Source organism: Peromyscus maniculatus, chromosome 10, assembly GCF_049852395.1.
Source record: "Peromyscus maniculatus bairdii isolate BWxNUB_F1_BW_parent chromosome 10, HU_Pman_BW_mat_3.1, whole genome shotgun sequence".
Taxonomy (NCBI): domain Eukaryota; kingdom Metazoa; phylum Chordata; class Mammalia; order Rodentia; family Cricetidae; genus Peromyscus; species Peromyscus maniculatus.
In genome coordinates this window covers 32,185,706-32,213,498 of record NC_134861.1, presented here as the reverse complement: position 1 = coordinate 32,213,498, position 27,793 = coordinate 32,185,706, and the positions used below count along the sequence as shown (strand labels likewise).

The following is a 27,793-nucleotide window of genomic DNA, read 5'->3' as shown; positions in this document are numbered from 1 at the left end:
GTTAAAGGGAGATCTGGAACTAGAGGTAAGGTTTGTGAAAGGAGGAAGTAAAGCTTAATTGGCACATCTGCCAGGCCTTCTCAAACAGGTAGCCTGGACACTTTAGTCTGTTCTTAGAGAGTACAGAGGTATCTCTGATAAGGTACTTTTCTCCATCTGGGGATGGACCTGGCTGGATGCTGCCCATGAAGATAATAACAGGGAGGCTTGAACTGAGGTTCAGGAATACAAGGAGCATACCTAAACATAATAAAGGCAATTTACAACAGGCCAAAAGCCAACATCAAATTAAATGGACAGAAATTCCAAGTTATTCCACTAAAATCAGGAACAAGACAGGGATGTCTGCTCTCCCTATATTTATTCAATATACTACTTGAAATTCTAGCTAGAGCAAAAAGAGATCAAGGACATAGAAATTGGAAAGGAAGAAGTCAAACTTTTACTATTTGCAGATGATATGATAGTATACATAAGTGACCCCAAAAATGTTACCAAGGAACTCCTACAGCTGATAAACACCTTTAGTAATGTGGCAGGAGATAAGATGAACTCAAAAAATCAGTAGCCCTCTTATATACAAATGATAAATGGGCTGAGAAAGAAATTAGAGAAACATCACCCTTTACAATAGCCACAAATAATATAAAATACCCTGGGGTAACTCTAACTAAGCAAGTGAAAGATCTGTATGACAAGAACTTTAAGTCTCTAAAGAAAGAAATTGAAGAAGATATCAGAAAATGGAAAGATCTCCCATGCTCATGGATAGGTAGGATTAACATAGTAAAAATGGCAATCTTACCAAAAGCATTCAATGCAATCCCCATCAAAATCCCAATGCAATTCTTCACAAACATGGAAAGACCAATATTCAAGTTCATTTGGAAAAACAGTAAACCCAAGATAGCTAAAAGAATCCTGTACAATAAAGTAACCTCTGGAGGCTTCACCCTCCCTGACCTCAAGCTCTACTATAGAGCTATAGTAGTAAAAACAGCTTGGTATTGGCATAAAAACAGACACTTGAATCAATGGAATCTAACTGAAGACCCTTAATCCACACACCTATGAACTCCTGATTTTTGACAAAGAAGCCAAAAATGTACAATGGAAAAAAGGAAGCATCTTCAGTAAATGGTGCTGGCATAACTGGATGTCAACATGTAGAAGATTACAAATAGATCCATATATATTGTCATGCACAAAACTCAAGTCAAAGTGGATCAAAGACCTCAATATAAAACCAGTTACACTGAACCTGATAGAAGAGAAAGTAGGAACTAGTCTTGAACACATTGGCACAGGAGACCACTTCCTAAACATAACACCAGTAGCACAGACACTGAGAGCAACAATTAATAAATGGGACCTCCTGAAACTGAGAAGCTTCTGTAAGGCAAAGAACACAGTAAATAAGACAAACAACAGCCTACAGAGTGGAAAAAGATCTTCACCAACCTCACATTCTGCAGAGGACTGATCTCCGAAATATATAAAGAACTTAAGAAACTAGACATCAAAATAATGAACAGTCCAATTAAAAAATGGGCTATAGAGCTAAACAGATAATTCTTGAAGAAAGATTTTCAAATGGCTGAAAGATGTTTAAGGAATTGCTCAGCATCCTTAGTCATCAGGGAGATGCAAATCAAAACAACTCTGAGATACCATCTTACACCTCTCAGAATGACTAAGATCAAAAGCACTGCAGACAGCTTATGTTGGAGAGGATGTGGAGCAAGGGGAACACTCACTGTTAGTGGGAGTGCAAACTTGTACAGCCACTTTGGAAATCAGTGTGGCGGTTTCTCAGAAAATTGGGAACCAATCTTCCTCAAGACCCAGCTATACCACCGCTCTTGGGCATATACCCAAGAAATGCTTAATCGTACCACAGGGACACATGCTCAACTATGTTCATAGCAGCGTTATTCATAATAGTCAGAACCTGGAAACAACCTAGATGCCCCTGAACTAAAGAATGGATTAAGAAAATGTGTTACATATACACAATGGAGTACTACTCAGCAGAGAAAAACAATGAAAGCATGAAATTTGCAGGCAAATGGATGGAACTAGAAAACATCATCCTGAGTGAGGTAACCCAGACTCAGAAGGACAAACATGGTATGTACTCACTCATAAGTGGATACTACATGTAAAGCAAAGGGTAAGCAGACAACAACCCACAACTCTGGAGAGGCTGGCTGACAGGGGGCGGGGGTGGGGGGTGGGGAGGACGGGACACCCAAAGAGGGACAGGTGGGTCACCGAGGTGATAGATGAGATCTCCATGGGTGGACTGGGGATGAGGGGTGGGCAGTGGAGGGTAGGGGTTGGGGGATGAGAACATGGGGGAATGGGATGGTCGAGCTGGAACAAGGATGGAATGGGAGAGCAGTGAGGGAGATACCATGGTGGTGGGAGATGGGGGAAGATACCATGGTGGTAGGGATGGGGGGAGGAGGCCTGGTACTGGGGGAGCTGCCAGGTGTCCTCAGGGATGAGCCTGGCTTAGACTGCTAGAAATAGTGGAGAGGGTGCCTGAACTGAGCTGGCTCACCCCAGTGATTGGATTGGTGAATGCCCTAACTGTCATCACAGAGCTTTTCTCTGGTGGGGGCTGGTGGGGGCAGATGTGGAGATCCATGGCCAGGCACCCAGCAGAGCTCTGGGAGTCTGGTTGGGGAGAGAGATGGGGGATTCTGTGAGCTGGTGCATCAGGATCATGATGGGGAAACCTGCAGAGACAACCAGGCCAAACTAGTGGGAACTCATGGAGGTTGGATCAATGGCTGTGGAGCCTGCATGGGACTGGACTAGGCCCTCTGCATGGCGAGACAACTGTGTAGCTTGATCTGCTTGGGGGGCCCCTGGCGGTGGGATCAGAGTCCATCCCGGATGCATGAGCAGGCTTTTTGGAGCCCACTACCTATGATGGGACACCTCATGCAGCCTTCGGGCAGGGGGAAGGGCTTGGACTTGCCTCTACTGGATGTGCCTCCCCATGGGAGGCCTTGCCTTCTTGTTGGGGGGAGGGGAGGGTGGGTTGGAAGGGGGAACCTGGGGAGGTTTGATGAGGGAGGAGGTAGATCTTTGGTTGGTATGTAGAATGAATGAATAAATTTTCTTTTAAAAAAGTTCTGTTATCCAACCCATGTAAATTATGTGTAGTTAATTTTATGCATGCTACATATTTTTGCTGTGATGTTTAGTGTAGTCTTAATACTAAATTCTTTAACTGGACTAAATAGATTATGTCACTTGGTATTCCGAGTAACAACACTTTCTTGTATTCATTCACTGAGCCACCATGTCACCTGTAATGCCCCAGGCAACTGGCCCTCACTCATACCAGGATAGATTTATGCATGTATCATATGCCATGTTTGGAGTTATCCAAAATCCAGAGTTAAAATTATATGGCTTTCATGTCACAACTGATTTTTATCCACTGTTGCCGGGTGCGTTTCTGTTAATTGCATAAATTAGGCAGAGGTGGGACATTCTGGATATGGGATGCCATCTGCAAAGATTTCGTTCTGCTGATGTCATTTTCAGAATGTATACTGCAAGTACTTTCACCAAAGTTCTCTCTCATGTGTGTGCATGTGTGAGTCTGTGTGTACAGCTGTTTCTGACAGTTGTTCATTTGTCTGTTGGTTGACATAGAGTTGTTAGAGTATCTTTTTTTGTTATTAATCAATTTATTTATTTTTCTATTATAAGCTTGATACAGTATAAATTCTTACCCTAATAATGAAATGTTTGATTGAGGCTTGCCCAGTAATTGAGTAAAACCAAAACTTATTATAAGCCACAGTCATCCTAGGGTCCCCACTGCTATGTAGCCTCCCTAGTTCTATGGGTTGCAGTCGGATTGTTCTTTCCTTTATATCTAGAATCCACTTATGAGTGAGTACATACCATGCTTGTCCTTCTGGGTTTGGGTTACCTCACTCAGGATGATTTTTTCTAATTCCATCCTTTTGTCTGCAAATTTCATGCTATCATTGTTTTTCTCTGCTGAGTATATGTACCACATTTTTTAAATCCATTCTTCAGTTGATGGGCATCTAGGTTGTTTCCAGGTTCTGGCTATTACAAATAGTGCTGCTATGAACATAGTTGAGCATGTATCTTTGTGGTATGATTGAGCATTCCTTGGGTATAGGCCCAAGAGTGGTATGGCAGGGTCTTGAGGTAGTTCAATTCCCAGTTTTCTGAGAAACCGCCATACTAATTTCCACAGTGATTGTACAAGTTTGCATTCCCACCAACAGTGGAGGAGTGTTCCCTTTGCTCCACATCCTCTCCAACATTGACTGTCATTAGTGTTTTTGATCATCGCCACTCTGACAGGTGTAAGGTGGTATCTCAGAGCTGTTTTGATTTGCATTTCTCTGATGATTAAGGATGTTGAGCATTTCTTTAAATGTCTTTCAGCCATTTGTGATTCTTCTTTTGAGAATTCTCTGTTTAGCTCTTTAGCCTATTTTTTAAAATTGGATTGTTCAGTATTTTGATGTCTAGTTTCTTGAGTTCTTTATATATTTTGGAGATCAGTCCTCTGTCAGATGTGGGGTTGGTAAAGGTCTTTTTCCATTCTGTAGGTTGTCTTTTTGTCGTATTGACCGTGTCTTTTGCCCTACAGAAGCGTCTCAGTTTCAAGAGGCCCCATTTATTAATTGTTGTGCTCAGTGTCTGTGCTGCTGGTGTTATATTTAGGAAGTCATCTCTGGTGCCAATTCGTTCAAGTGTACTTCCTACTTTCTCTTCTATTAAGTTTAGTGTATGTTGAGGTCTTTGATCCACTTGGACTTGAGTTTTCCCCAGGTGCTTCAAGTATCTTTGGGTCATAAAATAACTATCCACTGGACATCAAAACTACAGGTTATTCTTTTCCTCTGATACTTTTGTATATGTCCCCTCTTCAGTTCAATTGATAAAGCAAGCAAAACCTAAAATTGAATTAATTTCAGATTTGTAATAACAATTATATCAGTCTAACTCAGTGTTAACTAGGACCCTGTGGACTATATGGACTAAATTGACAGTCTCTCAGATATATTGGCACTGCCTCTGAATTCTTTATGTCCTAGGAGCCACTCTACCATCAGATTCATGGAACTGAGAGCAGTTTTCATGAAACTCATGGGAGGAGTTACAGTGTCACCGTGCTTATTAAATGGATTTAATTTTACCAGGTATCTCCAGAGCATCTACCGTATGCCAGGTGTGCACTAAGTGTTTAGGATGAGGAAAGAATAGCATGAATATTGTTATCCAGCAGCTTTTGACCTGGTGAGGGAAGTAGCTATCCATGAAGCTCAGCTTAATGACTTGGCTGTGGACATGAGAATAGATCTGTGTAAGAGCCAAGAACTTAAGTTAGTTGGTAGAATGCTTGTTGACCACTCATGAAACCCTGGGTTTGGTCCTCACACTATGGAAACTGAGTATGGTGGTATAGGCCTGAAATTACAGTGCATGGAAGGTGGAGGCTGGAGAATCAAAAGTTCAAGGTCAGCCTTGGTTACTAGCAAATTTGAGGCCAGTATGAGCTACCCTGTCTCAAACAAAACCAATGAAACAACAGTATCCTCCAGGCTATGGAAGTATGGATTTAGAGGCCACCATACCATCTAGCTGGTGTGTATTATTAGGATGCAGGAAACATGAAGAGAGGACTTTGGTAAGATTTTCTGGGGGAGGGGCACTCATTCAGGGCCATGGAAATTAGAAAACATTTCATGTAAAGTTAAATACTCCAGAACAAATTCCCTTTTCACTGTGGTTTGCTTTTGAGGGGATTTGATAATTTCATTCCAAGATCAAGTTTCTATCAAGCTGAGTCTAGCTTTTTTTTTTTTTTTTTTTTTTTTTTGGTTTTTTCGAGACAGGGTTTCTCTGTGTAGCTTTGCGCCTTTCCTGGAACTCACTTGGTAGCCCAGGCTGGCCTCGAACTCACAGAGATCCGCCTGGCTCTGCCTCCCGAGTGCTGGGATTAAAGGCGTGCGCCACCACCGCCCGGCTTGAGTCTAGCTTTTTGTCTGTAAGAATGGCAGACATTTATGGGACAGTTCCTGTGTTCTGGGTGCCTGTCCTCCAGCTCTCAAGAGATGCTCCACAGTGTGGTTAGTACCCATAGGACTTAGGTGATCGAAGTCAAGACCTCCACACATACCTATGTAACTGGCAAATGGCAGAGCTGGGCTTTACATCTAATGTCTGTTTGATTTCATAGGCCATGGATTTCCCCACACAGAGTGCAGGCACTTCCATCCAGGGCTCTTTAGATGGTGACCGCAATGTGACAAGGTGATGACATTGGGCAGAGTCCATGTATGCTATTCCATTCTCTATTAATTTAACCAGATGAGGTTTGGACAAGTCTTGGAGCTAGATATTTTCCCCACTGGCTCTGTGATTTGAGAGCTTAGTTCTGGTTAGGTCTGAGACAGGACAACACTGGCATGTGCTGCTATTCAGTGCTAGAGGGCAATTGAATCTTGGAGGGTAGGGCCCACAATGATCCAGAGAGCAGTGAGTCTCTTGATTCCCAAACGACCTACCCCAGCAGTGGTTAATCTGTGGTGATTCAGATGAGCTAGTTACCTAGGGGCTGTGACTCTCTCCCTGATGTACTAATGCTCAGGGACCCTAGATGCATGAGGAGAAATATTCTTTTTGGGGAAAACAGGGTTGCAGTAAGTGACCTTAGTCCTTGAGGCTTAAAAGACTGTGCTTAAGCCAGGAAGTGGTGGCTCAGGCCTTTAATCCCAGCACTTGGGAAGCAAAGGCAGGCAGATCTCTGTGAGTTCAAGGCCAGCCTGGGCTACAGAGTAAGTTCCAGGAAAGGTGCCAAAGCTGCACAGAGAAACCCTGTCTTGAAAAACAAAAAACAAAAAACAAACAAAACAATGCAGTCCTTAGCAGTGAGGTGCAGTGGACCCAAAGCTGGGAGGATTGGACACGCAAGGCTTCAAGTGGGCTCCACCTGGAGACTGTCACATTGTTTTTCTCAGACTCTTAGCTGAGGCTAGCCCTCCTCTCCTGGACCACCTGCTTATATCTGGAGATGACTGCTTCCTCTCTTGTTCCAGTAGATCATGCCTGAAGGGTATGCCTGCTTCCACCTCTCATCACCCTAGAAAGAGAAAGGCTTTGCTTATATCTAGAGAGGAACTGTGAGTCTATATGATTTATGATCTTATCAGTGCTGACATCTGTATCTCCTGCAAAGTGTCACTGGATAATTATTTCTATAGTAATTTACATTTTCTCATTGCTCAAATCTCCATGGAAAGAGCCACATCTCCACCTTCTCTCCTTTACTTCCCATGGCTTTTACATATGGAAACTTATTTCTTGCAGGTAATCCAAAGCCTACAACTCTTTATTTGAATATCCATCTCCCTCATTCTAGGCTCACAAAGGAGAATCACAATGTGTACTTCTTCAAACAAAATTACCACTGAATTTTCCTCCCAGAGGCCACTTGTGGTATTATGAGAGCGTGGACTTGGCAGTCAAGTCTGGATCTAGTTCTGCCCTCGCCTATCAGTGTGACTTAGAACACATCAACTTTGAGTCAGTTCGAATCTACTACAGCTTGGGCTGCTGCATTGGCTCACGTGTGAAGCGCCTCTGCCAATGATTGCACAACACCTCCTTCTTCTCTTTGTCAATAGTGGGCGAGGTGGCTGCTGCCACTCTAGACTTCTTGTCTGCATTTCAGCTGCTGGAAGAAGAAGTGGGACACAGAGAGGAGCACTTTTCCTCTTTGTGGAAGTTGCCTACATGATTTCCACTTTCATTCCATGGACCAGAGCTTGAATGCCACATCCATGGTCTCCAGGAAAAGCAAATCTAGTCCTAGTTATTGACATTTATTCCTGTGCCACTGGGATGTTCCAGTTAAGAGAAAGAAGAATATTTATCCTAGTTTTGGTTCCCAGAGACAGTCCCTGAGACAGAGCTCAGCCTGTAGAATATTGAATCTGTGATGGAAGAACAGTTGAGCTATGATGCAGGCCCCACAACAGCCTCAGTGTCCCACACCAGGGTTTCTAAGATGACCACACCTCACCTCCGTAAGTTAGTCCATCATTGGATGTAGAAAGAACATGGTCTGGGAAGGAACATGACTAGGCAGCCCTTGAAATTTGTAGATTCTGATAGCTAGGGTCATGTACCCTCAGCACTATGGGCAGCTGAGCTGGCAAATACCTGATGGAAGTGGGTTCTAGGTGGTGCATCTTAGCAGACATCGTAGGCAGAGTGAGTGAGCTAGTGTCTCCCCATACTAGCTGGTCATGAGGCTCAAACATGGAGGGCTTTGCAAAAGGACCTGGCCGTGGCAAGCACACAGTCAGTCTTGACTATAGCATCAGAACTTACCAAATGTAGTTTTTTTGAAGGATATTTCTCTTCCAGAACAGGGACTAGAAGATTTAGCCACTTTGGTCTAATGATCAAATTTGGGAAATATGGTACTATAAAATCTTAAATTTTTATGTACATGAGTCAACATATAATTAAAAGTGCTAATAATTTATATTAGAAAAGAGAGATGACATTGCTTGAGCCTTTCTATGAGGTGGAAATATGAAAGAGCCTTCTATACATAGAATTTGTAGACATCTGGAGTGCCTGTGCTGGCCAAGCTGTCACCATGCCTCTGGCTAGAGATCTATTACATCCTTCCTTGGAAGAGGCAAAGAAAAAACATAAGAAGAATCGGCTGGTTCAGAGCCCAAATTCTTACTTCAGGGATGTGAAATGTCCAGGTTGCTACAAGATTACTACAGTTTTCAGTCACGCTCACTGCGTAGGTTGCTCTACAGTGTTGTGCCAGCCCACAGGAGGAAAAGCGAGGCTCACAGAAGCCTGTTCCTTTAGAAGAAAGCAACACTAATCATCTATACAAGTTCCTGAGTTTGTGTTTTTCACAGAAAGCCTTATCAAGTTCAGTGACTCTACCAAGACAATGTAACTGTGTTTTATTTTATAAAGTATATAACAGTGATCTCCTATTTTGGTGTCAGTCTTTCAATAAAGTTTTAATTATGGACAAAGAAAAGAATTTGTATGATATTCAGTACTTCTATTAAAAAAAGGGTCACATGGAAGTTTCCTGAAATAAGATAGTATAATGAAAAATGCATTCATCAAACAAATAGTTAATGAACACCCACTCTACAGACATTTCTGACATTAATGACAGCCAGCCTTTGCGGCCTGTGCAGTCTCTCACTGATGCTCTGGGTTTCACTTCTGAGCACTCTGCAGCCAGAATGAGCCTTTGAGATGTTTAATGCTGTTCCCTCTCCTCTCACGCCTCCAGCAGTGCTCGGTGTGTTTACGGCGCATCTGCAGTCCTGGTGCCCTGCCAGTCCCTGCATGCTCTGGCCCCTTGCTACCCTCTGACCTCATTGCTCTAGCTGCTCTGGCCCTTGACAGTTTCTCAGGCCAACCAGTGAGTGTCTGAGTGAGGACTTCTGCATTTATTCTCCCCAGTGCCTGAGGCACTCCCCATAAGATGCATCATGGAGGTTACTGTGGCCTGTTATTTCATCACAGGCTGTCTCTGACCTTCTGTCTATAATGTCTCCACTTGCCGCTCACAGCTCAATTTCTCTTTGTGCACAGCCCTTATTGCTCCCTGAAACTGTTTTTTCCTTGTTTATTGTTCATGTTCCATGTCTTAGCCCCATAGAATCTGATGGTGTGAGCACTTTGTAATGACTGTTGTATACTTAAAGTGAACCCAGCAAGGGACAGGCACTCCCCAACCTCCTGTGAGTGAAGGATAGAGTGTACTAACTTCTGGGAATACAGTGATCACAAAGACAGTCATGCATGGGATTCTCATGGAATCGGTAGTTTACGAGCCCCATTCCAACAGTACTGCCAGTCAAAGTTGCACAAGTTGCTCTTTGAATATTCTGTAGTTGAAAATAGCACAGGGATTGGGAATGTAACTCAGCATGTTCAATCCAGCACTTCAGAAAAGTTCCCATCATCTTAGAGATGGGACATTTCCCAGCTCTGAATTTGTCATTTGGTGCAGATTAGAAGGTTGCTGCACATGCTCACATGCAGTTTTCTGTGGGGTAGTTATGGAAGGGCGATGGGGTGATGGAGAGGTACCAATAAGTGGTCCAGCTCTTCTCGAGGAAGCCATTTAATTGAGGATCCTGATGACTTAACTCCTGCCCCATCCAATTTCGGCCTCACTGTGTAGCTCACTTGCTGTCCCTCCACCGCTAGGAATATTGGTGTGCACCACTATTCCCAGATTCCTGAGCTTGGATTGTGGACTCATTTAAATATTTGTGTATGTATTATGTATTGGGGTATATAGATATGCGTGTGTGTGTGTGTGTGTGCGTGCGTGCGTGCGTGTGTGTGTGTGCGTGTGCGTGTGTGTGTGTGTGTGTGTGTTACTCACTTGTGATATACAGTGGAGGCCAGAAGTTGATGCCTGACGCTGTCTTCATCTACTTAATCACGTGAGCCAGGGTCCCTTCAGTGAATCTGGAACTCATTATTTTGGCTATATTGGCCGGCCAGTGATTCCCCATGTATCTGCCCCTGCACCGGTGCTGGGTTATAGGCTGTACCACTTCACCTGGCTTTTATGTGGGTACTGGGGGAAAACTCAAGTCCTTACGCCTGCCGCTAACATTTGACCCACTGAGCCGTCTTCCCAGCCATTATGGGGCTCATATTTTCTTGTAGGATTTTTGCTTTAAGTTTCAGATAAATTTAAAAACTTTCCTTTCTGTCTTGGAGACAGCTTTTAAAATTTGGGATCTGTCCTTAACACCATTTCTCAGTGTTTGATTTTTAGTAAAGAAAGACCATAGCATCTTGATAATGTGGGAAAAGCTCAGAAACCAGAAGGCTCATTATTGCCCCTGTATGTCCTTGTTGGGCCTCAGTTAGCTACCAAACATTGTAGTGGGCCATTTGGGAGATATGTGTTCTGTCCAGACTGGAACATTGTCCTGATCCAGAGTGACCATCTGCCTTTATCTCTGTGATCACTGAGTAGGGAGAGCCTTTTCCATGTTTAGGTAGTTCAAATTGGCATTGATTACAGCATTAATGAGAGTTTACTTGAAAGTACACATTTTCTTTGGTAAATACACTATCCTAAGATTGAAGAAGTAAACTATCTTAAAATACAATTTATTTAAAGCATGTTTCGGTAGACTTTACAAAATGAATTTAATAAAAACACTGGGAAATGTTTACATGTGAACAAATTCCAATAGTTCTATCTTCAGATCTAAGCATCTCAAGAAAAGAAGATAAATAAGGATGTTTAACTTATAACATGACCTAGGTGCTTATCAGCTGTGTGAGTCAATATGTCATCATGACAAAAATACTGAGGAAAACACTTCAATGGGAGGAAATGTTTATTTTGGCTCTCTTCAGAGGTTTTGATCTGTGGCAGCATCCACTGTTCCTAGGACTGTGTCGAGGCGAGAGCTCAGGGTACCAGAAGCGTGGGTAGTGAAAGCTGTTTGCCTCCTCATGGCCAGAAAGCAGAAGACATAGAGGGAGGGGCCAGGGTCCCAGTAAGGCCCTGCTGCCTATGACCTACTTCCAGCTACATTCTTTGTCCTGAAGTTCCACCATCTCCCTATATAGACACCAGTGGAGACTCAACCTTCAACAGACAAGCCCTTGGAGGATGTTCTGGGTCCAAAGCTTCACACCCCCTAAACATTCAAAGGGTAGAAACATCAACTTGGTAGACTTTCTTCTTCCTCCTCTTCTTCTTTTTCTTCTCCTTCTCTTCTTCTCTCGTTATTCTTCTCTCCTCCTCCATCTTCCTCTTCCTCTTCTTTTTCTTCTCCTCCTCCTCTCCCTTCTCCTCCTCCTCCTCCTTCTTTCTTGGGTCTTTAGTCTATTTTCTGCTGTTCTAAACAGGATAGCTGGGCCCAAGTAATTAGGTAAAAGGGAATAGATTTGTGTATTTGTTGGTTTATTTTACACAGTAACCTCCATGGTGCATCTTGGGGGGAGGGTTTCAGGCACTGGGGAGAACACAGTGTGTGTATGTGTGTGGGAAAGAGAGAGACTATCTGTGTCTGTGTGTCTGTCTGTGTATATGCTATGTGTAAGGGGGCATCAATGGAGACCAAAAGAGGGTGCTGTACCCCCTGGGGCTGGAGTTTCAGCAGTGTGAGCCGTCTGACCTGAGTGCTGGAAACTGGACTTGGGTGCTCTAGGAAAACATCACATGCTCTTAACCAGTGAATCACCCCCAAATTATATTTATTTATCTGTGTATGCGTGTGTATGGGAATTCTTTAAATATGTATTAATGAACTCCAAGAAATTATTTGGGAGTAGAAATGATGAAAAATATCATAAAATTATTTGGGAGTAGAAATGACAAAAAAAACATAAGATTTTTGACATCTTAATGTTTTACCTTAATATGACAGTGTACAAGTTTTTTCTTTTGGAGGGATGGAGAAGGGAGAGTGAATCTTTACAGAAGTTTAAGAGGTAGAGCAAGGTGGTTGAAAAAGTTTAAATAATACAGGAATGTACAATGTAGGATGAGCCCCCCCCCCCCACCTAACTAGTTCTACTTTCCAGAGCTCGATACTATTCATAGTTTGGTGTTATCTTTACAAACACTAATCTGCATTAGTGCTGACATGTAAGCATTTAATTTAGTAGTTTGTAATATTTCATTGTTAAAAATAATGATACAACTAAATGCCCCTTTACACAAATAGTGTAATATGTTACAATATGATTCACTATTTTTATTTTTAAATATAATTTAAAATGGATAACTAAAAATGGTTAAAATTATTGTCAGTTTGTACTTATACATAAGCTTGAAAAAAATTGTTGGTTTATGGTAGTTAAAAGTAAAAACAGCAACCAGGTATAGTGCCAGCACCCAGAGAACAAAGGCAGGAGGATGACCATAAGTTCATGGCCAGTCAGGTCTACACATCAAGTTTTAGGCTGAAGTTATATAGCAAGACACTGTATCAAATAACAGACCAAAACCAAAGTTGAAAATCAATGCAAATTCCTATGCCTTGGCTTTAGAATGCACTGGTAAGATGGCCTTGGTCACTTGAGACTTTCGTGGATAGATGAGATCCAGGAGAATAACTGGCCTTCTGTCGGGAGATCTTCTGTCTTGTGCTTTCTAAAGAGGACTGCAGGGCGAGTGCTTATAGAGTCTCTATTTCTTCCTCTATTCTCTGTTTGTTTTCCCCAGCAATTAAGGAAGGGCAGTCAAGGTTAAAAATAAGTACACAGTGATTACATCACTCAAATATCATCACATTGGGCAGATCTCAATTCCTTCTGAGATGTGGACAGCAGGAAGGGGTTGTTAACTCTGGCAGCATGGTTGTGTATGTAAAGTTTAAAGGGTGATTCTAGTGTGTGACTTCCCACACACAAAAGTGCACCACGGAACAACAGAACACCGTGTCTCTCCATGCTTGCTGTGCCTGCACTGCTGGAAAAGCCCAAACACGAACAACCCCAACATCCCAACCGATGGCCCCATTATCATTCCCACTGCATTAATGCATTTTGTGATATTATAATGAAATACTGGAGACTACTTAAGAAAAGGGCTTTATTTTGACTTGTGATTCTGGAGGTCTATGGTAGAGGGGACACATCTGCTGGTGACTTTCTTGCTGGAAAAATGCTGGTATGGCATAAGGCACCATATGGCAAGAGGCAGGAACTACCCAATGTGTGCCTGTGTGTACCTTGTACTCTCTCCCTCTTCTTATAAAGCCTCTCTTAATTCAGTCTTGGCATCTTGACCCTGATTACTGACTTTAATCACCTCTAAACACTATAGTTAAATCCCCTTTCTATCCTTGTCTACTCTCTTAAAACTCAAAATGATGATTAATTTTCAACACATAAATCTTTTGGAAACATGCTCAAACCATATCCAACCATACACTTTAGGCATGACGAAAAGGAAGGGTCCTACAATGAATGTAGCTAATGAGTAGCAAGGCTGATACAGATGTAGTGGGATTTATTCGGCAATGGTGATAGATTTACACTGAGCCAGCCAGTCATTCTCAGTCTCCTTTAGACCCTTGTGTGGCCCAAAAAGCATATTTTGTTAAAAAAAAAAAAAGTATTTTAAGTAAGAACTTTATTTCTGTGGCACAGGGAATATTTCCATTTGCAGATAATCGACTCACATAGGAATAAAATTCTTGTATAATATTAAAAGGACCAGCCTTAATAATATACTTCCCAGGGACTCAAAAGAGAGACTATGAACAGCGAGAACTATTTTCGGGAAGTGAATCTAAATACACCATGCTCTTTGTCCGTCTACTTTATTCCTCTGGGATAAAATCCTATCTACACAGCTTCAGTTCTGTTCTTGTGCCTAGCTCCTTTCTGTTTAATTCTCTCTACTTTTATCTGCTGTCCCCTCTAAGATCTATCTTAATTCTCTCATCTTAGTCCTGCCCATCTAGGTTCTCATCCATCTGATTCCTTCCCATCTTAGCTCCTCTCCCATCTCCTTCTTTCTCATCTTGTTCTTCCCCATCTGGCTCTTCCTTATCTTCCTTCTTGTTCCTCTAGTACTCTCTTTTAGGCCTTCAATCTAGTTCTTCCCATATAGTCCATTCCTCTCCAGTTCTTACCCACCTAGTTCTTCCATTCTCTTTTTTCCTCTCTCTCTACTCCTCTCTGTCTCCTTATTCTCTCGGTTATAAGTCTCTCAGGAATCCAGTTATAAATTCAAGCAATAGTAATCCTCTCCCAAAGCAAGGTCACCAGGCTTGAGTTCTTACAAGGTCATAAAGACAGGTAAGAATTTTCCTCAGGCAGTGACCACCAGGTTTTCTTTTACAACCCAAAAGGGGAGTGGTAAAGGAGGAGGTCAATAGAGAGCTAATGATCAGTTAGTATATCAAGAAGAGAATTTATGTGCTCAATCTACATTCCTAGAGGTGGTTAGGCAGGAAATTAGGAGTCTATTAAGTAAGGCTGTAATGAAGGAGGGTCTCACCCTAAATTGCACAAGAAATAAAGCTATCCTCCTGACCTAGAAGACAGGTGTTGTTTCATTTGGTTTTGGATGCTTGATAGGTATTTTAGATAAATATGTTGTGCCCTGGGAGCAAGACCCCTGAAGAGACCACCAGAGACACGAACTCACTGAAATGCAAAAGCAAGGTTTATTGAAGCAGTTCAAGCTGCACTGCCGACAGGGACCTCGGTCAAGCACCGCAACACAGCGGAGGGCAGAGGAGGTGCCTGCCCCTCTGCAAGCTCAGGTTTTTAAAGGCAAAAACCATAAGGTTACATCATTTAGGGGTGCTAGTACGGTACGATTCTGATTGGCTCAAGTTTTAGGGGCTTTCCAGAATGTTTGTGTTATCTTACTTGGTAGTTTTAACCGGTTGTTTGTTGAACTTTATAGATTACCTCCGGCATTGGGGCATTCTGTAGTTAATCAATTGTTACCAGATAGTCCTTCAAACATCCTGACTTTGTACTTTGACCATCTCCAGCACTGGGGCATTCTGTGGTTAATCAGTTGCTACCAGATGGCTCTTCAAGTATCCTGACTTTGTCCTGGGACCTATATCAGCAGCTCTGAGAATTTTGAAACTCAGGCCTGTTTCAAGCTGGGGTGAGGGACTTGCTTGAAATGGGGTGCTTTGGCTCTTCAAATACACTCTTAGGAGTTCTAAGAAGCATGCATAGCATTACAAGAAAATCACTATAGGAACCAGCTAATATATATACAAAAGCTAAAATATCACCAAGACTTCTTAAGCTGTGGCTTGACCTTTGGAGAAGTCCTTGATTTTTCCAAGTAGTAGCTTTTGTGATAGTAGCTGAATTCCATTACATTTTCCTGCAGCTTGAAGCATAAAATACCACCACTATACTTAAATATACCATTGTACTTATACATAATTTGTCCTGAAATACCCAAATTATGGTATCCCCTTTTTGTGACTGGGAACTTTAAAATGTGATTGGTACTGAGGCAGTATGACTACATTGTAAATACAATGGGTACCCGGACAGTATGGATATATTATAAATACGATTGCCCTCAGACAGTGAGGATACATTATAAATATGACTGGTGTCTAGACAGTGTGGATACATAATCTAGGGAAACTTAGGGGTTGTAAAGAGCTCTCCAGGATCAGCTAGAGGTTTTCCTTTTTGCTGAGTTCTATCTTCCTTGTTCCCTAAGATGCTTCAGTATCCCTACCCCTTATTGACTGCTTATCCATTTGTAACTCTCTCGATTCTTGACAAAGACCAAAACCCCCACTAATAAGAGTGTTGGGTTTTAGACCTATACAACTGTCCATCACACAACTTATGGGAAGCTTCAGGTGTCTCATTAGTGAACAGTTGATGAGTGTGACATCTCAATTAGGCCTGTTGAGATGATTAAATTTAATGAAACAATCTGTGTAAAGGGCTTAGTATCCTGCCCAGAGCATAGCAAGAGCCCAGTGAATTAGAGCTCTTTATTGCTGTCAGTGATCGTTAGATTTGTCACTGTAGTTACTGCATGGTAGGAAGGTTAATGTATGTGAGCATGCATTATGTCAACTAGTAAATAATAACGAATAAAAGTCACACCATACTGTGTCACTTGGAAAAAGCTTTATTACAATATCTTGGAAATGCCCCTCACTGGCACACATCTTATAAATGAAACATATCCCATGGCAACTGTGGTACATGTTTATTTCTGTTCTATTGTTACAGATGCCATCTAAGTATGCAATAAAATCCCATATTATTGCAAGCAAAAATCAAGCTTAAGTATAGATTTTTATTTTACATTAAAAAAAATTCCCCTTTAGTTAATGTTTAAATAATTCTCATAGCATTACAAATAGTACTACTATATAATCAATTTGTATAGTCTTTAAAGCCTTTGCACATCTGAACAAACATAGTTTTAGGAGCTCATCTAACTGGATAAGGAGGTAAAAAGAGGCTATAGGTTTTTTTTTAAGTTTTAAAATGTAATAGTCAAGTATGGATAGCTGTGTTGCACAGAAAGAAACATATCCACATATACAGACAGCTCCACCTTATACTTAATTAAAGGCTAGTGTGACTTAACTGTGACATCTATGTCCACTGAAAAATGTTGAGGTCAGCCATGGCTGGAAGCCTGTAATCTCCATGCTTAAGATTTGGAGGGAGAGGGATCATAATACATTAAGAGCCATCCTAGATGTGGTGGTTTGAAAGAAAATGGCTCCCAAAAGGGAGTAGCACTATTAAGACGTGTGACTTTGTTGGAGTAGGTGTGGCCTTGTTGGAGGAAGTGTGTCACTATGGGAGTGGGCTTTGAGGTCTCCTATGCTCAAGCTATGCTTAAAGTGACTCAGTTCACTTCCTCTTGCCTGTGGATCAAGATATAGAACTCTCAGCTCCTTCTCCAGCACCATATTTGCCTGCATGCTGCCATGTCCCACCATGATGATAAACCTCTGAAGTTGTATGCCACCACAATTAAATGTCTTCCTTTATAAGAGTTGCCATGGTCATGGTGTCTCTTCACAGCAATAGAAACCCTAACTAAGACACTAGGCTATACAGTGAGACTCTGTCTTAAACCAACCAACCAAACCAGGCAAAACCCTTCAACTTTGGGGGTGCTTAATTTAAAAAATAAGACTTCTAAAAATGAGATTAAAATAACTCATGTTTTGCAAACCTAAAAGTTGACCCTCCTTTTGACCAAGACAGCATGTAGAGGGATATGCTACAATATGACTGTGTTAAGATTACACATGCTATTTTGGTTGCTATTGTATATAATATTAGTAAAGAAAAGCTATATAACAGCATACTTATTTTAAATATTTGAAACAGTGGTATCATTTTCATATTCCACAACCAATCAAACCTATCTATAAAGTTAAATCTTTATGAAGCTGTGAATTTTTAAATCAGTTACCAAACTCAAACTTTATTGCACTTAACTCTTTTGTTGAATTGGGATAAATGTGTGAGTAAAATTATCGTGTTAAAAGCAGTGTAACTACAAACACAGCTCTTTCTGTGTACTACCATATTTTCTAAGTGCTAGAATATTTTACTGTCATACCAGCGGTGAAATGGCATGTGTGGATGGCAGAGAACGGCTTTGTGGATTTGATTCTCTTTTCTCACATTTCCATGGTAATCCAACTCAAGTTGTCAGGCTTGTGCGGCAAGTGTTTTACAAAGCGAGCTGCCCCAGCCCCTGTATCAGTTATTTTCCTGCCACTTAGGGTATGGTTATGGCAAGCATGAGGTGAAATGGCCTTCTAGAATGTTGTCGTGCTTAAGGAGTTAGCTGAGATTTGTGCAGAGCCTCCTAACTTCTTGGCTTTAATAGGTTTGGGGGTTGAATTACGGCCCTGCAGAGAATGACAAAATGGCTGGACTTTGTAATCTTTGTTACTCCCAGAGAGACTCCATTCCTTAGATTTCTCTCTGCTCCATCATCAGAGAGAATCATTCCTTCTTTAGACTCTGGTCCTAGCCTTTCACAGCTACTCTTATCTTTAGCACCCTAGGGTAGCTGGGGAAGTCTTGGACTGAGGTCTCAGAGTTTTTGGCCACAGTTTGTTTTGGGCATCATAAACATGAAAGTCATTGTTAAAGGACAGTGGGGCGTTAGCAGATCTGCAGGAGAGTCAGAGACCAGACACACTAGACTCTAGACCAGCCTCAGGCGTTGCCATGTGTGCTTTCTCCCTACCCCTTCCCAGTGTGCTGTGGTGGGGAAAGTAGTTGTACCTTTCTTAGGAAGCATGGTCAGAAGGTAGGTGAATGGTTCACACATGATAGAACACACACAGCCATGTGCGTGCACATACACACACACACCCCTTTCCATCACACTAAGGAGTTTTGTGCAATTGCTGTAGGATACCACTGGGTTCAAATTTCAATGAAGAAATGACCGGAATTCTTTCCAGTCCTCGAGTGTCTGCTTCGAACCCAGACCCCTTAAGATTGCCATTCTTTAAAACCCAGGTTAAAATCCCATCCTTCCCTCCCTTTGGATCCCTTCCAAATTTACACTGACCAAGTGAAACTTGTTAAAGTTGGCTCTCTATAAATTTGCAAAATAATCCCATTCTTTTTTTCTCTGACCCAATTACTTGAGCCCTAGTTCAGCTGTGATCTGGACAGAAAGGAGTATGTGAAGTTGGGCAGGAGGCTTAGCCTACCCTTTACAGATGAACCTTAGGTGGGCCCACCACACCTCCAAGGAGGTGGATTCCACACACCCTCTGCTGGGTTCCAAGGAGTGAAACAATGTGTATGGAATCGAGGGAGGAGTTGTTGTTGAGGTGTTTCCATGGCTGAATGTTCAGATGACCAAATGCTTTCACTTTCCAGTCTGTATCTTAATTTTCCTGTAAAGGCTTGGCTCTCTCAGGCGCTGAAGGTAGGAGTCACTGGGGATGGGGTAAATAATGAAGCTTTGGTTATAAGTATATTTGAAAAGAGACCAGAGGAAGGTAGAATTGTGATAAGACTATGGAGTTATACACTTGTATCTGAATCCTGGCTTTGTGGCTTTCACAGCTCTTAGCCTCTCTGAGCCTCAGCATCCTTTCCTGTCATGAGAAGTTTGTCTATCCCAGTTGATTGCCCTTGAGAATTGAGATAATGTGTAAAGTAGCACATAGCAATCCATCTATAAGTAGAAGATGACAGTCATGCAAGCATTAATGAATGTTTATGGAGTTTAATAAGTGAGTGGCTTACTAATGGAAAGTCATGTGTATGAAGACACTTTCTGGCCCTGGGGGTTTTCTTTAGGTCTCTCAAATCAGACTTTATAGAAGATTTGCTTTACCCAAGGTTGCCCTGTTAGGATCTTGTACATGTGCAGCTTGGGGGTCTTGTGTCTTGAGTCTTACGTCATCAGGAGCTGGTGACTATGTCCCTGCCTTTAAAAGCCAGGCCTGGACCCCCACCCTCTTCTCTGTGTTCTCTCTCTCTGCTCTCTGCTCTGCTCTCTGATTCTCTTCCCCACCAGGCTCCCCCCCCACGCCTTTCCTTCCTAATAAAGCTCTAAAAGTACTATTGGGTTCTGTGGTGACTGTGACCTTTCCACACGGTAACCAGCACCGCCCCCAGTGCCATTTAACTATCATGCCTGAGTGTAGATGGACTGAGTGTAGATGGATGTATTAAATTGTTGCTTGGTTGGAGTTTGGTACATGTAATGGCTTCTTACATGCTCATTTTTTTAGGACTGACAGAAGTTATTTGTGCCACATTCCCTTGGCTGGACTCAAACTTCCCAACACCTGTGTGGTGGCTTGTGCATGTGATAGCCTACTTCTTTCTTATCCCTACCGAATTCAACACACAGCATATCTGTTGGCCATGGTGAACTCAATGGTCAACACCAGAGTCAAATACATTAAGACTCTTCCCTTATATGTGTTGTGCTCAAACCAGCCAACCCACAGTGTCACAGGAAAGCCCAGGGCCTCTTCATCAGTGGCCTTAACAAAGGCTCAGGCTCCCAGCCTCCTTTTCATTCCCTGCTGATGGCTGGAGGTGAATGGCCCAGGCTCCCCTTCCCACTGGAGCTCTGTGAGGTATGTTGCCTTCTCTTCTGTGAGATCTGTAAGCAGCATGTGTTTTCTGTTTAATGTTACTGTGTGACTTTCAACCATGTCTCTCCTAACCCACATACTTGGATTTAGTATCTCTCTCAGTGAAAGCTGAACCCAGGCTGAAGTTAGAAGGCATTTACCTGTTTTCTTGGAGGGTCTCCTGGTCATACGTCAGATCTTGAGGCACTAGGCTTTCTACTAGGATAAAGAAGTATCCTGTGAAAGGCACAGGTGAACAACCTTGTCTACCTCTTGAGACCAGGCAGGGAAGGGCTGGAATTGATGGCAACTGCCCAGATAGAGTGCAACAGAAAACACAACAGCGTGAATGCTTAATGAAATAATCAACCATAATTTTCATTAAAACAGGTTATTTGGCTAGTTTCTACTGTCCGTCAGCACAGCATCCTTGTTAGGGGTTTGAGGTGGAAGAGGACCTGGTGGATCAGGCCGAGGAATGCCGCAGAGACTAGACCACTCAACAGACCACGCCAGAGATTTATTGGGCAGGGGGTGTGACAGGCCCCACCCTGAGTGGGGAAAAGAGAAAGAAACAGAACATGACATGATGATGGGAGGCTTTATAAAGGGTAGGCAACTCATGGAGAGAATGGAAATATGTCACATTTGGCCGCTGGCAGCTGCTGGCACTGAACAGCTGACGTGGGCTGTGGGGAGCACCTGTAGACATTCCCTAACATTCCTTCTTTTGTTTATTGTAGAAGGCAGAGAAGTAGGAAGAGTGCTGGTGAGGCAGGGATGGGCACTGTGGATTTTAGACTGCTTCCTGTCATCTAGGGCATCGACATCTTTGGGGATCCAAGAAAGCTGGGACACTGGCCAAGTACAGAAGTGCGGGCTGTTTCACTCATTGACCAGGCTCTGTATGACCTTCTGGGGCTAGGGATGTGCAGGCAGGGACTATGAGTCTGGACAACCTGGGGCTAGCAGCTTTGAAGTTGTCTGGGGTGCAGCTTTTGAGGGAACACTGGGAGCTGGTGGGTTGCTGGAACAGATATATATTAGGAAGAGAAAGTAAAGTTAAGGAATTAAGGGGAAATTATTTGTATATTTGAAACTTTTAGGCCCTGGTAGTTGGGGGAGGGGAGTCCCAAGACCAGGGAAAGGTGGGGGGTGGGAGGGATTCCCACCCTCAGGAATAAATGGACTAGGCAGATGGGGAAACAGGCTGTTGATTGACAGTACTTATCTTGACTCCATTTGACCCATGAGAGGTTACAAGTAGTTTTTAAGTTTGACCCATGAGAGGCTTACAAGAATTTTTTTTAAGTTTACAAAAAGAGATACATTTTAGGTATGTTAGCATTACCATTGTTTATAATCTATACTGAAATCTACATTGTAGAAAAGGCAGTAGACCTTTGAGTCATGGTAGAAGCTTGGGAGCCCAAAATGATTCTGGGTTAAAAGCATGAACACTCTTTCCTCTGTCCAGAAGATTGGGTATGTATAGATTAGACAGATGTTTTTAGCACAATGAGAGGCACTTTTAAGTTATACTTAGAAGACACTCAAAGGAAATTTAAAATCTTGAGCTTGACTATGATAACAGTAGTCAGTGCTCACCAGAGCTAGATTACTAGCTTTTCAGAGCTCCACTGATTAATGAACTTTTGAAGTCTTAATATAACAATAGCATAACAAAAGAAATATTAAGTACTTTTCATTTTTACATGTCTTAAATCCCTTTCTTATACCTTTACAAATTGCACTTACATACCTTAAGACCCTTTCTTAGATCTTTATAACCTGCATTTACATTCTTTAAACACTTTTTAGACTTTACAACTTAAGTTTCCATATCCTCAGACCTTATATAAACTTTTATATAATATATATATATATATATATATATATATATATATACATTTTTTAGCCAATCATTTACCATGAGACACAGATGGTTGATTACTGAGAGCAGTCATTGTAAAGTTAATTATTGTAACTAAAGGAAATAGTAAAAAGTATCTTGTAGCAAATATAACCTTAAATTTTTATCATCAATAAAAATCCATTCCAATCCAAAATATTTTGGAGACTTGTGCTTCCTTGGTCTAAAAGGGAGATACAATAGTAAACAGAGGACATCAGGACTAAGAAGTTTTACAGTTGTTGTTCTATGCCACATGGTAATTTGGAAATGGTGGCTAAAGTACTCTTTGGAAGGTTTTTGCCCCCGAATAAGCCTCTCTGCCAACACAGCAATCCAAATCAAACCAAATTAGACTGAATTGGAAAAAGCCCTGGTTCAATGGGTAAAGTGTTCCCAGGTGATTCTCCACCCCCTCAGAAAGGAGACGGGGATGAGAGACCGGAAAACCATGTGTCTGTTTTCTGAGATGCACCTTAAATACCCTGTGGGAGTGGTCTTGAGCATGTCTGGGGAGGAACAGTGTTTGGTGGGCTTTGAAGGGTTAGGTTTGGGGAAAGAGATGGGAGAGGGAAGTTGAGGTGGACCTTCCACCAGAACACTCTTTAACCCTAGTGAAGATGGCTGCCAGCCATGTGGCTGCTTACATCTTGATGAGGTCATCAACCAAGATGGAGAAGAGCCACATGGTTGCTATTTAAAAACATCTGTTTTCTTAGTAGAACTTTTTTTTTTTTTTTTTTTTTTTTTTGGTTTTTTGGTTTTTAGAGACAGTGTTTCTCTGTGTAGCTTTGCACCTTTCCTGGCACTCACTTGGTAGCCCAGGCTGGCCTCGAACTCACAGAGATCTGCCTGGCTCTGCCTCCCGAGTGCTGGGATTAAAGGTGTGTGCCACCAGCGCCTGGTGAGCTATTTTTCTTTTTCTTTTTTTTTTTTTTGGTTTTTCGAGACAGGGTTTCTCTTGTGTAGCTTTGCGCCTTTCCTGGAACTCACTTGGTAGCCCAGGCTGGCCTCGAACTCACAGAGATCCGCCTGCCTCTGCCTCCCAAGTGCTGGGATTAAAGGCGTGCGCCACCACTGCCCGGCTGAGCTATTTTTCTTAATGAGAGTTGAATCCAAGTTCCATATACATACACACAAAGTTGAAGTTATGTACACACATACACATACACACAGAGTTGAAGTTATGTACACACATACACATACATATAGGTGTTCTGTAACTATTTGCATCCAACACTGTACCTGTGACACTCTAGCCAATCAGAAACTACTTTCCTGCAAAGAATGTAACATTTATTTTAAATGATAGTTAGCAAAATATAGTCATGTCAATTTTTCTTCAAATTCTTAAGTATATATTTCAAAAAGTTTGACACCTGGCTATTAAAAGCCAGTTAACATTCATTATTTCATACCAAAACAAAACCAAAAAAATATACCTATGGGAACTGTGGTTGACATACCAGTATTGTTAGGAACTGCCCATATTCCAGGTGCACCCCTCAGCCTGCCTTCAGTGACTGACTCAGTACCAGCAGCCTTATCTTCACCAGCCACCAAGCATTCCATTGTTACCACAAGTCACATACTGTTTATAAAGCCCCCACCATCACGCCCCCCTTTCCCCCTCTCTCCTATCCTTGATCAGAAGTGCCCTCCCCCACTCCAAAATAAATCTCTTGTATGTGAATTGTTGCATAGTGTGATCTCTGTGGCATTCCTTGGCCCCAATCCATCAAGATACTCTTCTGCCTCAAAACCCTCAGTTGGTGCTGAGACTCTGTAGGGTACCCTGGTGCCTGTGCACTCCCCCTCGGGGGTCGAAGCTGCACAAGGACCCTGTTCCTTACATCCACCCACAGCAGACTCACAGACTCACCCTCTACCTCACCTATCACTGAGCACCCCATTCAACAGCAGTAATTGCTAAGTTTCCCTTTGGTGGGTGTAAACGCTTCCCTGGATTCAAGGGAGTGACTGTTGAGCATTTGGTATTCTTGGAGGCTGAGGTACCTCCAGGCATGGTCTTTAAGGCTAGGGTGGACCCTCTCCACCAACCCCACCTCTGACCCTTTCCCTTAAGCTGAGGCTTCATTTTCAAGCTCGTTTTTTCATCTTTTGCTTTCAAAAGCCCTGGTACCAAGGCGCCCAGTGTCCTCTGGATTTTGGCCCTTGATCCCCAACCATTCGGTGAGATGATGATCCACTGAACAGCTTGTGTCTTCCAGTTCAGCCTTCCCTGGGTCCTAGGGACACCTTGGACTAAAGGCCTAGGACCTTACCCTCTTCCTCACCCATGGGAATGGTGTTATCCATAGAAAACCTCCAGCCTCTTCACCTGACACCTGCCCTGAAGGGCTCCAAATTTATTCACTTTTGTAATAAAATCTGACATCAATAGTCCTTTAGATAACCAATCCAAATGTGGCTGACTAGTGGCACCCTAGATCCCAATATTATCCAGGACCTTTACAAATACTGAAAGTGATCAAGGGGAGTGGAAATTTCTCACTTCCCGTTCCCTATTTCTCTTTTATCTGCTCCAAGACATTTGTTTTTGTCTGGTCAGAACCGGTCAGAACCGGTAGTCTTCCACCCCCACCTCTGTAAATGTCCTATCTTTAAGTTACCACTGATGGATCTGTAAGTTTGTTGCAAAGTGTCCCGGGGGTGGGGTGGGGGGGAGTAAAGGAGTAGGCCAGCTGCAGGTGCACATATCAAGTACACATCTGTTCTCCCCTCAGTGCCTGCCCCAAGCTGCTGATTTGACTCTCCTAAGGTGTGTATGGTTCATTTATTTCTGCTGGCTTCTGCCACCCACAAGATTTGATTCCAAATTCTAGAGTCCATTTCTTCAGCTGCTTCCCTCTACCTGCTTTCTAGTTGCTACTCTTGTCTGGCCAGCTGTGCCTTCCGAGTTCCAGCCTAGCCTGCTGCACCTCTGGCCTGCTACACCCTGTGGATATTTCCCTCCTCTCCTGCTCCCCTCTCTCACCTTTCCTAGGAGCTGCAGTCCTGCCTGTGGCACCTGGGACTTTGCTTTGCTTCCTCCCACTCGGTGCTACCTGGTCTGATTCTCCTTGTGCCCTCCTGGGCCGATACTTTGTGGATTTCCTCGCCTCCCCCAGGAGCTGCCTGCTAAGTTCTGCAGGTTCTCCTCACCCTCCTGACTTCTACAATATTGGAACCCTTCCTAAGGTGAAGTTCCTGGTTGTGTCTACTTGTCCCTTAACTGTTCCTCCCCTTGTCCTCGCTATAAGTGTCTCTGGGTCCTGCAGCCTGCTTCTGTTCCCTTGGGCAGTGTTCTCTCTTGGCTCTGGCCTGCTGTGCTCCTTTGGGTCTCTCTAGGAAAGGTACTCACTGGCTCCTTCCCCCCCCCCCCCCCCCCCCCCGCACTCTCTTGCCTGTCTCTGGCTCCAGTCTGCAGGCCCACAGGTCCCATCTTCCTCACGGAGCTTATAGGAACACTCCCTTCTCCATGTGTGATGCTCTGCTTTGTGGCCCTCTCTCTCTTCCTCCATGGACTCAGATTTTATAACAACAGCCTGGCCTCAGTACAGATCAATGACCAAAATACTGGCAAACCCAATTTCCAAATTATCACAGATCATAACAACTGCTACCGCACAGGCAAATGATCCCCAAATATCTTGTATCTAAACTTTCTCTGCTCTACACTTCCTCTACTTTCCATTCTTAAAAATATTTTATCTCTATAATTTATTTGTGCTCTCCTCTCAAAAAATCTCTTAAGACAGACATGCTCTATCTCAGGATTTCTAAGTTCATGGGGTATGGTTTAAAATCTATAACAAAAATCTGGCTTTAAATATAGAACAAAAGGCTTATAATTAAAATTCTCTATACATGGGTATATGTGTGTGTGTGTTTGTGTATGTGTGTAATTTAGCTCTTTAGAATATACTGTATATGTAACTTAGATTCAACCCTATTGAAAGGTTTTTGCACCCTGATAAGCCTCTCCACAGACACAGCAATCCAAATCAGACCAAATCAGAAAAAGCCCTGGTTTAATGGGTAAAGTGTTCCCAGGTAATTCTCCAGCCCCCCAGGGAGGAGACAGGGATGAGAGACCTGAAAACCACATGTCTCTTTTCTATGATGCAGCTTAAATACCCTGTGGGAATGGTCTTGAGCGTCTCTGGGGGAGGAACAATATTTGGTGGGCTTTGAAGGGGTGGGTTTGGGGAAAGAGATGGGGGAGGGGAGTTGAGGGGGATCTTCTACCAGAACATTCCAGACTCTTTGGATAGAGGGATGCTGATTCAAGTCTGGCTACTTCCTGCAGGCATGGGGCAATGTGGGGAAGTGGGAGAGTCAGGAGTTGGTAGGCTCACATTCAGCAGGAGGTATGAATGGAGGAGCATCTGGTTAATTGTCATCCTGAAGACCTCAGGCATCTGTTTCTTGAGGAAGCAAAGAAGGCAAGTTTCTAGGAAAAAATAGATTATTAACATCTGTCCTACTTGTACTGCAGAGATGAATGCACAGGGCAGAAGAGCAGATAGGCCCTTCATTGGGACATCTTGGAAAAGTGGAGGGTAGAGGGTCTCAGGTACTTGACAGACCATTTATCCTGAATAGGTGCCCGCTTGAGCCTGGAGAGATGGTACCAGCACTGACACCCAGGAGCTTGGCAGCTCGGAAGCATCATCCTATAACCAAGCAGTAAAGGGGGGACTCAGCTCTAACTCTAGCACGCACACACTATTTTCCCTACCAGTACTTTCTTCTACTTAGATTTTTTTTCATAAGAAAGAAGAATTTTGGAACATCAAATATCTACGAGTACTAACTTACTTTTCTGGTTATTAGACAAGCTTTATGATGTGTGTGTCCATCTGATTTTTTTTTCATTAAAAATATTTTATTTAGTATATCCTCTCATTCAGAGAATAACCATGATAAACATAGGTTACTTTAAAATATTATAGCAATGGTTTTCTTGAAGGTAATTTGATTAGTACAGTTATAAATACAAAAGGGGGAGAAATTACCAGAAATAACACATGATTTTTAACAAAGCTTCAGGAAAATCTTATTAAAATTTATTTAAAATCTTACAAGTAGGCTGAGTCTGGCGCATGCCTGTAATCCAGTACTTAAAGGAGTAGACATGGGGAGATTGTAAGTCTGAGGCCAGCCTGGGCTACATAGCAAACACCTATCTAAAAACCAAAAACTATACAATTTTTGCATATACTTTTAG

General features: G+C 42.6%; 1 protein-coding gene and 1 pseudogene across 4 annotated transcripts in view; both read left to right on the top strand.

Annotated features, from left to right (window-relative positions):
• The window catches only part of Eml6 (EMAP like 6), a 294,744-nt gene that overhangs the window by 69,680 nt on the left and 197,271 nt on the right, over positions 1-27,793 (top strand). The window lies entirely within an intron of this gene.
• LOC102926974 (small ribosomal subunit protein eS27-like pseudogene) lies at positions 8,589-9,091 on the top strand (annotated as a pseudogene).